Source organism: Camelus ferus, chromosome 8 (assembly GCF_009834535.1).
Source record: "Camelus ferus isolate YT-003-E chromosome 8, BCGSAC_Cfer_1.0, whole genome shotgun sequence".
In the NCBI taxonomy this organism is placed as follows: domain Eukaryota; kingdom Metazoa; phylum Chordata; class Mammalia; order Artiodactyla; family Camelidae; genus Camelus; species Camelus ferus.
In genome coordinates this window covers 61,276,170-61,292,714 of record NC_045703.1, presented here as the reverse complement: position 1 = coordinate 61,292,714, position 16,545 = coordinate 61,276,170, and the positions used below count along the sequence as shown (strand labels likewise).

Genomic DNA, 16,545 nt, shown 5'->3' with positions numbered 1-16,545 from the left:
TGTGTGAGTATCTCACATCATCCCCCTGCAATCTCTGACTCCTCTGCATCATCACAATCAACTCGGTCTTGAACATCATAAAATTCTATGCATTCCCACAGCAGCAGACTTGAGGTCACTGACAAATGTGATGGAGTCTAACAACAGGCCAGCACGAAGAAAGGCAGGCGGGGCCAAAGATCTGTAAAAGGGAAAGAGAGAAGCTGGAGGAGGTGGGCTTAACTGACCACGTGCTTCCATTATTTTCCACAAAAACAGGTTAAACTAGAAACCACAAGATCCAGAAATTCCACATTGATAAAGTCCAGTCAAATGCATGCAAACTAAATAATCTGCACACCTACGGACCTCAACTAATGTACTGGTCGGCAACTAACCTATTAAAATTCACTCAAACAGCTACTTCTGAGAATAACTTTCTATTGGTGTGATTTTTTCCAAACTGGTTTGTGTGCCTAATTCTCAATGGTTGGCAGTACAAACCAAAATATTGAGTCTGTAGTATCTTCTTGCCACGATATCACAGTCCTAAGTCTTTAAGCACATCAACAGTTGATGATGTTGAGTTGTTAATGAGTATGTTAAAAAACTGCAATTTTAACTTTTTTCATTTACTCATTATGGTAAATCTCAGAGTATGATGAGCAAATAAAAGTTACTATGTCTTACATTAGATTTGATTATGTTGGTGTTCTTGGCATTTTTTTAAAAAATTAGGACAGAGCATAAAGAAAAGGTATACCCTCCAACTGCAATGAATTAATTACATTATTAGCCTATTGGTCTTACTAGAACCAAGCAGCTCTAGAAAGTGCTTAACTCAACAGATGTCTCTCTCCTACAATATCCTTTTAAAAAGAGAAAGCAGTGAAGCCAAAGGAAGAAGAGTTATACTGCCAGAACTTGCAGAAATATTTTCTGAATGTAAACAAACATCTTCAGGAAAAAAAAAAAAGATATCAAATGTTCAAGGAAATAAATGCTGAAAACTTTTAAAAATAAGTACTCTATGTTTAAAATAATGTTTTAATAATATACTGTAGTCTTTCCTGTTGCAGTGAATTTGACACCTTGAAAAGAAGTTGAACATCTTTTTTTTTCCCATGCCTTTCCAATCTGGAGCTGTTATTTTTATTATCCAGTATTTTGCAGAAAATCATGGAAACATGCATAGGGAACCTGTAGCAATATTATAAATTTCTAAGGAAACAACTTCAATATTAATATGAAGAGGAAATTCAAAATTCGGGAGTAAACTGGAAGAAAATAGTATTTTAAAATAATGCAGTTTTTAAAATGACATTAATTGCATATTTCCCTCTATATTCTAAATCAATTAAAAAAAATTTCAGAGTGCTTCCGTTTTGCTATTGCTGATTTTTCTTTATTCTCCCAGAGTCAAAGATTTTTGTTATTTAAAAAAAATAAAGCTACATTAAGATTCAGCCTCAAAAGAGGTTGAATTCCTAGTAGCTGCAGGTGCATGGCACTTACTGCTAATTGGACGTGGCAGCTTTTAGCAAATCTGGTAGCTGCTAAAAGCTACTGTTGCTCTCGTGCTGCCTCACCAACACACTGGGCACACACACACCATCCACCACACCTCCACTGAAGCCAGACGTCTGCAAAATTTGCCTGCCAAAGTGGGGAGCCAACAACTTCACTCAAATGCATGGGGATAGAAATCTTAAAGAGCCACCTACAAGGGGACTGCAAGATAATGTAGATCTCTTAGTGCATATTAAATCTTCCCATTAAAACATTATTACAGGCGGAGGGTATAGCTCAAGTGGTAGAGCGCATACTTGGCATGTACAAGGTCCTGGGTTCAATCCCCAGTACCTCCTCTAAAAATAAAGAAATAAATAAACCTATTTACCTCCCCAACCCAAATAAATAAATAAATAAATCACTCTTAAAAAAATATTTTTTAAAACATTATTACAGTAAAATATCTGCCTGTTATAACACATTATTTCAAGCCCCATGCTTTGTGGAGTGGGCTACAAAAGGAAACACTATTAGCACTTTCTTAACCATCTTCTCTCATGTGAGGTACCAACTGGCTCGTGGACTGTAGTTTTGGAAAATATTGTGAACTTAGTTATGGCTGAATCACGTACCATCATTTGTGTTTGTGTAGGATGTTTGTTCTGAGAAAACTACAATTACTTTGTTAAAATTGGACCACATTTTACCCCTTAAGTAAAACTCACCAGGTTAAGTCTCCTGATTTAAATATTAACTCTTTCTATTTCCACCCCCCCCCCCAAATTTACAGCTTCAGGACATTCTACAAATTCTACTCGCCAAATTGCTTATCGGACACTGTTCTGAGTGTCTGAGACTGACGATGAAACCATTTATACCACATAGACTGCAGTTCATCACGATGGCCTGTTTTGATTGTATTTCATGTAAAAGAAACTTTTTCTCCACTTGGGTTAGTTTTCCAGATTTCTCCTCAAATGCAGTTTGGGTTCCTGGAACCAATTTAGAGGCAGGATGAATAGTCTGAACTCTGGCCTTTGCTTTTCAGCTGAGAGATTGTGATTTAAAAAAAAAAATCATAGTCATAAAATTAGACCTGATTTCCAGAACAAAGCTGACTTGCTTAGCAGTAATGTCTCAAATCCCATATTTCCTCATTTGGTGCCAAAATTAAAAACCTTTTAGAGGGGGGTCTTATTTTAGGGTTAGCATTCCAAAAAGGGGGCTTCTACTTCAAGAAGGTAAGAGGGTTGTCTCTCACTTGGAAGAAAAAAGCACTTTAGAATGCCTGGTAAAATTGTACCTGGTCGTGACAAAAAATTTTCCCTGGAAACCCAGAAAATGTTCTTCATCAGAGACATCTTTCTGCTGGTTCCAGAGGAAAACTACAAAATACCCTTAAGTAGGACAATGACACCCAAAAGACTGGGGGCTCTTAGCTGGTCAGTGTTACCGGGGAAGGAACCAACTCTTGGAAGGAGGCAGAGAGCAGAAACCTCCAGCATCTCCCCCCTCGCCCACAGTCCCACTGAATAAACTCCACAAATTATTAACCACTAACTCCATCGACGTCTGAACTGCCGCTGCTTAGAACCAGTCAACAGCATCGATTATCAGGAACAGTTACATGGGGGAACTTTCGTCTTCCAGAAATGCACAAAAATTAAAATTTAAATTCCCAATAAGTGTGGATAAGGAGAACCAAAGCTGTGGTTTGCCCACGGATTTTGAGAAGTAATGTCTACATCTTCTACGTTTCTTGTTTAAAAAGAAATGGCTTACTCTCCATGTCCACTTTCCCCTCTTTTCCACAACCTTTTCCTGTCTCTTCCCTGAAGCAATCTCCCAAGCATTGGGGTGGGGCTCATATTTTACAGTAGCTTAGCCTGTGGCCTAACAATACACACAACTCACACACAGTTGTAAGTGCCTATTTTGTGTCCATTTCGAGTATGGGCTTATATGTGTGTCTCCCTTGTTAGATCATTTATTACTTGTGAGCAGTATGTGTTTTTCTTTCTCTAGCACTTAAAGTCCTGCCTAGCATATAGCAACTGCAGGATAAATGTTGGGTGAATAATTAAGTGGCCCATATAATTTTTCATTTAGCCTATGGGTATACGAATTATTAAGGCAAATTTGGACACAATCTCTATGCCTAAATTTATTTCAGAAATGTGAAAGCTTCAACCATATTATCTGAAGTTCAAAACATGTGGAAGGTTGAACTTCAAGCTTTATAATAACATACGTTTGATTCATTCCTTGCAGGTCACATTCACTTTCACTAGACTATTTTTTATCTGTCACATTGGCGAGATGTGTTATGGCCACACAATGTTATGTTGGAGAGATTGTGGGCTGACATTTTCATTCTCTATTGGTGGGATCATAAAGCAGTGTAATGTATCTTTCCTATGGCTGTCCTCACAAATGTGCTTAAAGACAATGGCACGAGGATGTTCACAGGAGCACTACTTGTAATCATGAAATGTGGGAAGCAACCAAAATGCCCTTCAATAGAAAAACTGTTTATGTGAATTATGGTATAGCCTCACAGAGGAATACTTCACTGAAGGAAGAATGAAGTGGATCAACATGTTCTTCTACAGAAATTGCTCTAAGATATATTATTCAGTGAAAAGGAATAATACAAAAGAGTCCATTACACATCTAAGGATATACAGTGTGTGCATAGACAATGTTCGACAACTATAGAAAACATTATAACTCTGGCAGGCAGGCTGGGCATGGGCAGTGTTTTCTGTACTGTTTAAATTTTGCTCTTACACTAGATGTGTTACTTTTTTTAATAAAAAAAAAAATTTTACCACTTCATATTAGTTGTGATGGCTGAAATCAAGATGTAGACAATAACAAGTTTTGGTCAGGAGGTGGAGAAATTGTAACCCTCATACAGTGGGAGGGTGAAATTGTACAACCATCTGGCAGTTCTTAAAAATGCTAAGTGTAGAGTTACTATATGACTCAGCAATTCCATTCCTAGGTATATACCCAGGAGAATCGAAGACGTATGTCCACACAAAAACTTGTACACAAACGTTCATGGCAGCATTCTTTACAAGAGCCAAAAAGTGGAAACCCAAATGCCCATCAACTGATGAGTGGAAAAACAAAATGTACTATATCCATACAATGGGATATTACTTGGCAGTAAAAAGAATGAAGTGTTGATCCATGCTACACCATGAATGACCCTTGAAAATCTTATGCTGGGTGAGATAAGATACAAAAGACCAGATGTTATATTGTTTCATTTATACAAAATGTCCAGAATGGGACTCCACAGAGACATAAAGGAATTAAGAATGTTCTAAAATTAGATTGTGGTAATGGTTGCCCAATGCTGTAAATACACTAAAAACTCCTGAACTCTATACACTTTAAGTGGGTGAGTTTTATGTTCTGTGAAATGTAGCTCAATAAAGCTGTAAAAAATAGTTTCTAAAGCACTATCACATGGACCTGGAGATCATCATTCTAAGTGAAGTAAGCCAGAAAGAGAAAGAAAGATACCATATAATATCACTCATGTGTGGAGTCTAAAACAAAACAAAACAAAAAAAAAAAAAAAAGAAAGAAAGAAAGAAAAAAGAAGACACTAATGAACTCGTCTACAATACAGAAACAGACTCGCAGACGTAGTAAACAATCTTATGGTTACTAGGGGAAAGGAGGTGGGAAGGGATAAATTTGGGAGTCTGAAATTTACAAATGTTAATCACTATATATAACAATAGATTTAAAAAAACAAATTTCTTCTGTAGAGCACAGGGGACTAAATTCAATATCTTGTAATAACCTTTAATTAACAAAAGGATATAAAAAAAGAATAAAGCATGATCACATACATTATCTCACTGGATCTTCACACTCATCCTAAGAAATAATGGTTGTAAAGAGCGAATGAGATAATGCATATAACAAAACATAGGAAAGAAAAACAGCAACTTCTTTTAAAATTACAGAAAGTCTCTAGTCATGAAGGGTGGTCTGGGTACTTATTACTCAGAAATATTTCTGTAGTAAAAGAAAAAATTTACTAGGGGTTTGCCTCCCACAGCCCATCTGCCTATTCAGTGATTCATTGATTAAAGCCTCTTACAATCACCCAAAATATATTCGTGATGCACTCACTGACTCTCCTGATGCATCCACAATCTAAGAGCTTTTGGGGTACAAAATGTTCCATCTATCATTCTTTCAATTTATGCACTACTAATTGACTAAAAGGAAAAGGGATTTTAGACCTCTGGTTAGTCCACATTCTGAAACCATTCCGTAAAAAGAAAAATCCATTTTCTTGCAGATAACAGCAACCTTGATGCCTGAGATAATATGAGGGATGTAGAACAACCTAAGAATTCATGGCTGATGCTAGAAAATCAGTAGCAAAATCTGATAGGGTATTTCCTCGTTAACAGGCATAGCTCTAGCAAGTTACAAGTATTAATTCACTTAAATGCTACGACAACCCATTACTAGTTGCAGTCTGCACATGAGAACGTGAGCTCTGAGTAGCTTGTCCAGGGTCACACAGCTAGTAAATGGCAGAGACTGGATTGGCACCAAACACTCTAACTCCATAATCCTTGCCCTTGACCTAGTCTTCCGGCTCCTCATCTAAACTCCCATTTGATGTGCAAATGAGCTGCTACATATTATGTTTTCTCTAGTAATATTTTAAATCAAAGTAAAACTTAAAATCAAGTTCATAGTGTCACCCAAAATTGTACCTTTCATCAACTTAAGTCTTCCTCAACCAGTTCATTTATATTACATATAGCACTTCAGTTTCAACTACCATACCATCAAATGTAATCATGGTCAGGTTATCTGTTAGCTAGAGGACTTTCATAGTATCTGTCCTCTGGATTTGGGTAAAAAAGTTAACTTGAAATATTAAAAAGTTTACTTTTGGGTTAAAATACATAATGTTTGTTATAAAACACTAAAACAGTCATGAACCATTTAATAAAATTACTGAAACCACTTATAGTTGCTACAGGGAGAATTTTAAACAATCATCCTCTTCATGGCCTATGTCTAAAATAATACAAATATTACAAATTTAATAAAACAACAAAAGGGAGGAGGGTATAGCTCTACTGGTAGAGTGCATGCTTAGCATGTTTGAGATCTGGGTTTTAATCCCCAGTACCTCCATTTAAAATAAATAAAATAAAATAAAAAATAAAAACCTAATTACCTCTCCCTCAAAAAATATTTTTAAAATTAAATCAAATACTGGAGCTACATACTTCTCAAAAGAGAAAAAAAGGAGAAGTACTCATTGTTCCTTTTTCATTGAGATGATATATTTTTGCTGAATTGAATAATGTTTTCCTGGAATAATCTAGAAGAAGCCAATAGCCCAACAATGACAACAGTGATTGATCTACTTGTATTTTAAGGTCCACAAGTTTGATTAACTTCAGCACTTCCACTGTTTGAAAAAGAAAACACAGGCAGGAGGAATTCACATAGTGATTTGTGCATGATTATCCTAATGGGACATGTCTCAAAAGAAGCAAAATGTATAGGTAGAGATGTTCAGAAAGCAGTGAAAAGTCTAGGTCAGGAAATAGGAGCCACTGGCTGAGAATTACTTGATCATTCAGTGAGTTTAGGAAGATGCTAACTAACACTGGGTCCAAAGAACCCAAAAGGAACTAAATCACCTTTATTTTAATTATCCATACTACAAGGTTACAAAAGTTCAACCTAAGGAAATAGAAAGCTATTTTTTTAAGCGTCATCTTGGTATATGCAATCCTTACAAATGTACAAAAATGAAACAATGTGGTTTAATACTTTCCTATCAGGAACATACCTTTTAAAAGTTTAAAGATACTGGAAATACATGGGTAACACTGGAGACAAAAAACAACTAGCTTATTTATGTTCCCATATCATCAGCTGAAAAATGAATGACTTCTTGTGCATTCTTGGTTGGATTGCAAAATGATGCAAATGCTATGAAAAACAGTATGGCAGTTCCTCAAAAAAATTAAAAATAGAATTACCATATGATCTAGCAATCCCACACTAGGTGTATATCCAAAAGAACTGAAAGCAGGGTCTCATAGAGATACACCCATGTTCATAGCCGCATTCCCCTCAATAGCCAAGAGGCAGAAGCAACCCGAATGTCCACAGATAGATGAACAGTGCATTTATGCAGCATTCAATTATTATCTTATCTCCTTTTTGTATTCCCAGTCTGTGAGGTCTGAAGGAAAGAAATAAGGACTTCTATTTCTTGTGTCTATGACACCTAGTGCATTCATGCCTTAATTCACTCAAAAATATTGACTGAAAGCCTACATCCTCAGCCCTATTCCAGCTGTAATGACCATCAATGTACAACGTACACATCTTCGCTAAATAAATGATTGGTGAACTTGATTGGAATGAGTCTATTAAAATGAACTCAACACACAGTAGCAAACATTTAAATGGCCATGTTATACAGCAGGTATTGTTCTGAGCATCATTATTATCATCTCCAGGTCGTAAATGAAAACACAGACGCACAGACAAGTTAAGCGATTTGCCCAAGATTACACAGTTAAGAACTGGCAGGGACAAGACACGAACATCAGCAGGCTCGCTCCGCAGTCCGTGCTCGTAACCACTCTGCTCTATTTGCTCAGCGCGACTGCTCTGCTAAGCTTAAGGTAAATGGTATTAATAATACCCCGCATTTACCCTGTATGAGCTCACGGGCGAGCAGGGGAGAGAGAGAGAGAGCTATCAAATGAAATGATAAGTGCTCTACCAGAGAGATAAATGTTGGAGCACAGAGGAGGATTCGGTGACTTTTATTCTAAAAATATGAAAGCTTTATAGTGAGAAATGTTTAAGGTAAGCTTTGATAAAGGAACCAGGAGGAAAAAGAGGAAGAAGAGAAAAAGAGGCAGGAAGAAGAGGCAGGAGGAGGGGATGATTGTGATCATGGAAAGGTGACCATCAGGGCACACAGAAAACTGACATTGCTGTGGATTGCTAGGGAACAGCAGTGAGTGACAGACTCACCTCTCCTGCCCCAATCAGAAACGGAACAATTTCCCCCCTGTAAAGGGAGCTGGCTAGCTGGAGGCAGACACAGCCCCAACAGCAGCCCCATTTCTGCTGACAGCAGCCTCCAGAGATGTCACCAGTGGTCTAATCCAGTCATAAGCATCAATGGACTTGGAGCCCCTCTCACCCAAGAGCAGAACGTCAGCCTCGACGCTTGGAAAGTAATAGTCTAGGGTTTACGGAGAAGAGGTAGACGTGCTAAACAAATGACTAAAGAGAAGTGTTCAGAGTGAACCAGATTCTGAGTGTTTGGGCATCAGATTAAAAAACTCTTAACACAGACAGAGACACACACAGACCAGAAACATGTTGCGGTAAGACTCTGCTTCATTTTAAAAAGAGAGACAGAGAAAAAAATTATCAAAAAATAATGAAAGAAGCTCTAAGAAATGTGAAGAATGTTCCTGGAGAATAAGAGGGGAGTTCAAGACAGAGGTGAAGGCCTAGGTGAGAGCTTTCCGAGGTGGGGCCCACTCTGTCAGCTGCAGGACAGCACAGTGGACCAAGGGCCTGAGAAGCAGCACGAATATGCAGCCTGTTCATATGTGGAAGGAAAAGGAAGTGTCTTCAGAGAATGTTATTTGTTTCAACTGATACAGGGGCACCCTAGTGATCATGGAACCATGAATCTCAACTGACCTGTTAAATCTGCTCTGACAGAACCAGCAAAGACAGTGTCCAGGTCCAGATATTAAGGACAGCGGTGCTTTTCACACAGAAGCTTCTCAATAAATAGGTGTGACGGGATCATGGAGAAAGCAGGGAAAGAAAAAGGGACGAAGGGGAAGAAGGACAAAGACAGGAAAGAGTCAGCAAACGAGGACCATGTCCCAGATGATGATTGTGGGTCTATTGCTAAGAGATGAAGCTAGATGGTAAGAAGGAAAGGAATTCTGCCATAAGAAATTGAAGTACGATGCCTATTAAGGCAGAATTTCAAAATCAAGTCAGAGCATGAACAACAAGTGAAATAAACAGTTGGCCTTAATCTGTGGCATGGCCAGATTTTGGAAATGATATCAAAGAGATTTGGGGTTATAGCCTATACGGACTTCGTATCATTTGAGAGTAAAGGAAAGTGGCTTAGTGAAAACAGATCCTTGAGGTGCATCACACAGGGCAGTCTGAAGACTTCTATTGGCCTGACTCTGCGGACAACAGCTGTTTTTCACTTTGTTTGACAATATGCAATCAAAACTGGACTTGGAATCCCGTCATGTTCATGAGAAGGAAAGAAAAACCATCCACACAGAAGAGGAACAGATGAAACCTGAGCTAGTAAAATTACCCTAGGAAAAGAGCCACACCATGGTTTTATGCCTTTAGCTTGAGAATAAAAGCTGATTGGCCTCAAGCATATGATTACAGGATATAACAACTTCAACAACCACTGTGTTTATGTAACACTTCACATGCCAAGGACTTCACTAAACGCTTTTCATGCCTTATCTTACTTAGCCCTCATGACAATTCTGCAATTCTGTGAAGTAGGTATGAGTATTATTATCTCTATTTAAAAGGTTAAAAATCTAATAATTACCCAAGATTGGGAAACTTAACCCTGAATCACCTAGTGGTCAAGCCAGGACAGTCCTATTCAGTGAAGCCTCATCTTACAAATAAGATAAAAGATGAAATACTGGAAAGGATTCAGGATAGAGACATCTCTACCAATAGCCTATATGCCACGATTTGAAAATGGTGGCAGGTGTCCGGCCACTAGGCAACACCTGCTGAGTGCTGAAAGTAGCACTAATATTTCAGGCTAACAGAGGTGGAGATGGAGGTAAATGAGGTGTCAACACCATCCCACTACCTTATTGGGCCACCAACAAATCCCAAGTCAATATGAAGCTAATAAGTCATTTCAACTCAAGTCCAGTTCAAATTAAGCCCACTGTGACCACATACACTGAATTTCAGCTTATGCCCATTAAAAATCAATTTATAAATGAGGCATGTATAAAATAAAACTAACCCCATAAGAAAAAAATTCCTCCAACTATAAGTACTCATGGGACTCATTCTAATTTATGATATTACTTTTAGGGATTACATGAAATTGGAGAAATGTCACTTGGACACTACTTTAAAAAAAATTCTGACAGTTGTGTTATATTCAAAACAATTGATTCTCACATCCACTATGATGGCTACTATCCAAAAAAAAATGAAAAACCCAGAAAATATGAAGTGTTGGCAAGGTTGTAGAGAAATTGAAACCAAACCCTTAGTCATTGTGGGCGGGACTGTAAAATGGTACAACTGTTATGAAAAATGAAAAACTGTTATCAAAAAATTAAAAATAGAATTATCATGTGATCTAGCAATCCTACTTCTCGGTACATATCCAAAATAATTGAAAGCAGGGAAGGTCACAGAGATACTTGCACACCCATGTTCGTAGCAGCCATATTCACAATAGCCAAGAGGTAGAAGCAATCTAAGTATCCTTTGACAGTTGAATGAATAAACAAATGGAAATCTGTTGCACAGCAATGTGAATACAGTTGAAATTGGTGAATTGTACACTTAAAAATGGTTAAGATGGTAAAAACACACATACACTTTACCCTAAGGTAATACTGCCATAACTATTTGGATTTTTTTCTTGCAACATTATCGTATAGATTTTAAATAATATGTATAAGTATGGATGGTTTAAAAATAATAAAAAAGAGTAAGTTATTTTAAAAAAACAATTGAATGTATGTAAAAGAGAAAATAAATCTGTATTGTGTTTATTAAAAAGACAAAACTAGACATAAGATTCAAGGAGGTATGTTAAAGTTTTATTCGGTAAAGGGCTTTATAATACCGAGCGGGCCAATGGAATGGGTTTTGCTAGGTGTGAGCTTTGGGCCACTGATTCATTCAAGCAAAGGAAGACCTGTATCTGTCAGTGTGCCTATGGAGGCTTTGCATGGACTGAACATTTTTTCTTCATTTAACTCTAAGGTCTTTCTAGCCCAAATCCCATAAGTCTATGTCAAAAGAATCCAAGTAAACAAGGAGACAATGGGAGTCTTTGGTAATCCAGGAAAATTATTCACAAACCAAACCAGAAAGATTGATAGACTCAGTTATATAAAAAGAGTTCTTCTTGACATAACATTGTAAAATGATGATAAATCAATAAAAGATGTTTAAAAAAAAGAGTTCTTTATATCCACACCAAAAATAAAAATAAAGCAAAACAAAACAACAACAAATGAAAAAATCATAAAACAAAATTAAAAGGTCAACAATGTGAAATAAAATGTGCATTATTTAGTACAAAGGGACTGCTAATCTTATTACACAAAAAAAGTTTTACAAATCATCAAAAAATAACCAAAATAATAAAAACCACAATAACAAAAGGCTCAAAAATTATCATCAGGCAATTGCAAAAGAAGAAATGCCCATGGCCAATAAAAAATGTTAATAGTTGAAGCTTTTTCCTTACAATGCAATAATATGTAGACATTAAAAAATAGTAAGATAGTTCTATGTTTACTGATATAGAATAATCTCTAATATCTTTGGTTAAGCAAAAAAGGGGGGGGCAAAACAATAGGTATAGTATGTCTCTGTGTGTAAAAAATTAAACCCACGGACACACATGTTTACTTCCATATGCCTTCCATTATATATGCATAATTATTTCAGGGAGGCTACTCAAGAAAATGCTACAGTGGTTGCCTCCTAAGAGAGTTATCGATGGACATCTGAGAAGCAGGAGTCAGAACTACACATCCCATATAATACTCTGTTTCTTTAACATCTGAACCATGTATACTTATTCAAGGGATAAAGTGTTAATTTTTGTACTCGTTGCAAATTGAAAAATACACATTGAAATGAGAAATTTTTTCATTTGTTTTGTCTATTAAATAAAAAGAGTGGGAAGACTAGTAACTTAGAGGCATCCAGTGTCCAGTAAAATAAGCCCTCTTGTAGACTGTTAGCATTAATATAATGTGAGGCAATCTTTCTGGAGGATAATTGACAAGATGAATCAAGAACTTAAAATGTGCATTCCTGAGGTTTGGCAAAGGTGGAGGAGTAGGAAGATTCTGAGTTCACCTCCTCTCACAGGCACATTAAAATTACAACTATTTATGGAGCAACCTTCTATTAGAATGACCTGAAGTCTAGCAGAAAAGATGTTCTACAACTACAATGTAAGAAGGAACCATAACAAAATGGGTAGAAGGGACAGAGATGCAGTCTAGTTAAGACCCATACCCCCAGGTACGCAGCTCACGAAAGGGAGAGTGATTACAATTGCAGAGATTTGCCCCAAGGAGCAAGGGGTTAGAGCTGTACATTGGGCTCCCCAGCCACAGGTCCTGCCCTGGGAAGATGAGCCCCAGAATGACTGACTTTGAAGCCAGCGGGGCTTGCATATGAGAGAGCCAGAGGGCTGTAGGAATCAGAGACTCCATTCTGAAAGGGCACACACAAAGTCTCACACATTCTGTGTCCAGTGCAGAGGCAGTAATTTGAAGGAAGCCTGAGTCGGACCCATCTGCTGATCTTAGGGAACATCCAGAGAGGCAGAAGGAACTGGACTCCCTCTGGGGACATAGAAGCTGGCGGCAGCCACTTTGGGGATCTCATTCTACCATGAGGACACCTGTGCTGACAAGCACCATACTGGAGTCCTCCCTCTAGCTTACTAGCACTGGGGGTTTACCAACCAAATCAGCAAACTGACACCGGCCTTGGGTCCCCTAGCCCTCACAGCCAGGCATGCCTGGACTCAACCCTGCCCACCCATGGGCCAGCAACAGCCCCAGGATCCCTCAGGCCACGCAACCAGCCATGCAGGGACTCAGCTTCACCCACCAGCATGCTGGCAACCACCACATGAGACAAGATCCGGCAGCCAGTCAGTGCACCCACAGTAGTCAGCCCAACCACAACAGAAGGGTCCATGTGGCCCACCCATGGAACATTCTATGTAGCTTTGGTGACCAGAAGGCAGTGTGCTGCTGGAACCCATGGGCCATCTCCTACACGAAGCCATTTCTCCAAGATCAAGAAATGTAACTGACCTATATAATACATAGAAATAAACAAAGAGAATTGGGGTAAATGAGGAGGCAGAGCAATATGTCCCAAAGGGACATGACAAAACCCCAGAGAAGAATTAAGCAAAATGGAGATTAGAATCTACCCAATAAAGAATTCAAGACAATAAAGATGGTCAACAGACTCAGTAGGAGAATGAGTGAACACAATGAGAAGTTTAACAAAGAGTTTGAGAATGCAAAGAAGAACCAAACAGAGCTGAAGAATACAGTAACTGAAATAAAAAAGTACACAAGAAGGAATTAACAGTAGATTAGATGATCCAGAGGAGTAGGTCAGTAAACTTAAAGACAGTAGTGGAAATCATCCAAGCTGAACAGAAAAAAGAAAAAAATTTTAAATGAGGGTAGTTTAAGAGATTTCTGGGACATCAATCATGCTAACATTCACATTATCGGGGTCCCAGAAGGAGAAGAGAGAAAGGGACAACACATTGAAAATAATAATAGCTGTAAACTTCACTAACTTGGGAGAAGGAAACAGACGTCAAGTTCAGCAAGCACAAAGAGTCCCAAACAAGATGAATCCAAAGAGGATCACACCAAGACACATTATAATTAAGATGGCAACAATTAAATAGAAAGAGAAAATCTTAAAGGCAGCAAGGGAAAAGGAACAATTTACATACAAAGGAACTCCCATTAGACTATCAGCTGGCTTTTCAACAAACTTTGCAGGCCAGAAGGGAGCGGCAGAATACATTCAAACCAATAAAAGGGGAAAAAAGACCTGCAACCAAGAATACGCTACCCACCAACTCTATCACTGAGATCTGGAGGTGGACTAAAGAGTTTGCAGACAAGCAAAATCTAAAAGAGTTCAGCACCACTAAACCATTTTTACAAGAAATGTTAAAGGGACTTCTCCAAGTGGAAAAGAAAAGACCACAACAGAATTAGGAAAATTTCAAAAGGAAAATATGCATTGGTCAAAGCAAACATATAGTAAAGCTAGTAGATTAGTCACTTATAAAACCAGTAGGAAAGTTAAAAGGCAAAAAATAGTAAAGTCATCTATATCCACAATAAGTAGTTAAGGGATACACAAAACAAAAAGATGTATATATGGTGTCAAAAATATTAAACTTTGGAAAGTGGGAAGGAAAATGCAGGGTTGTTAGAATGTGTTCAAACTTAAGAGATCATCAAATTTAAAAAATATATATGTTATATATATTAAAATATATATATATAGTTATATACAAACCTCATGGAAACCACAAACCTATAATAGATACACACACACAAAAAAGAGAAAAGGAATCAAACATAATACTAAAGATAGTCATCAAATCATGAGAAGAGCAAAAAAAAAAGATGAAAGGAATGAAAAAAAACTACAAAAACAACCAGAAAACAATGAACAAAATGGTAATAAGGACATACCTATCAATAATTACTTTAAATATAAATGGACTAAATGTTGCAACCAAAAGACACAGAGTAGCTAAATGGATACAAAAACAAGACCCACACATATTTTGCCTACAAGAGACTCACTTCGGATCTAGGCACACAGACTGAAAGCGAGGGAGTGGAAAAAGATACTCCATGAACACGTGAAAAAAAGCCAGGATAGCAATACTTACATCAGACAAAACTAGATTTTAAAACAAAAACTGTAACAAGAGACAAAGAAAGACATTACATAATGCAATAGGGATCAATCCAACAGGAAGATATAACAATTATAAATATATATGCACCCAACATAGAATCACCTAAATACATAAAGCAAATATTAACAAACATAAAGGGAGAAACTGACAATAACACATAGTAACACCCACTTACATCAATGGACAAATCATCCAGACAGAAAAACCAATAAAGAAACACAGGCCTAGGTGGGGAGGGTATAGCTCAAGTGGTAGAGCGCTTGCCTAGCATGAATGAGGTCCTGGGTTCAGTTCCCAGGACCTCCTCTAAAGATAAATAAACCTAGTTACCTCCCCCCAACCAAAATAAAATAATTAAATAATATAGTAATTGAAAAATTGAAAAAAAAAAAAAGAAACACAAGCCAGAAATGACATATTAGACCAGATGGACTTAATAGATACATACAGAGAGAGACCGTTCTATCCAAAAGCAGCAGAATACGTTCTTTTCAAGGACACATGGAACATTCTCCAGCATAGGTCACATGCTATGCCACAAAACAAATAAATTTAAGAAGACTGAAATTATATCAAACACCTTTTCCAACCACAAAGATGTAAGACTAGAAATCAATGGCAAGAAAAAAATGCTTAAAAAAAACACATACACAAACACATGGAGACTAAACAATATGCTGCTAAACAGTCAATGGGTCACTGAAAAAATAACATAAATGTCTTTTAATAGGAAGTTTAATCATGTAAATTGTGTACTTCTATACAATGGAGCATTATGCAGCAAAAACATGATAGTGAAAAAGAATGATTTTTGACATAGGAAAAGTGCAAAAGTAGGGGTGAGGTAAAGAGCATGTGCAACTAAACTACCTTTTTAAAGTTATATGCAAATAAAAATTAAGAAAGTACATGTAGCTAAGGTTCTCCCCTGCTTTATTGAGATATAATTGACATATAACATTTTGTAAGTTTACTGTGTACAACATGATGGTTTCATACATGTATATATAGCTAAATTTTAATTGTTTCCATTTAACAGATATCTTTGAATGGTAGGGAAGTGGGCAGACTTTTCTCTTACTTTTTCCCTATTTTATTGGTTTTGTTTTACGGATATTCATTGATTTTTTTATTGAAGTATAGTCAGTTTACAATGTTGTATCAATTTCTGGTATACAGCATAATGCTTCAGTCATGCATGCACATAACACATATTCCTTTTCATATTCCTTTTCACTGTAGCTTACTACAAG

General features: G+C 37.2%; 1 protein-coding gene across 2 annotated transcripts in view; it reads right to left on the bottom strand.

Moving 5' to 3' along the window:
• Positions 1-16,545, bottom strand: part of ESR1 (estrogen receptor 1) — a 336,920-nt gene that overhangs the window by 285,088 nt on the left and 35,287 nt on the right. The window lies entirely within an intron of this gene.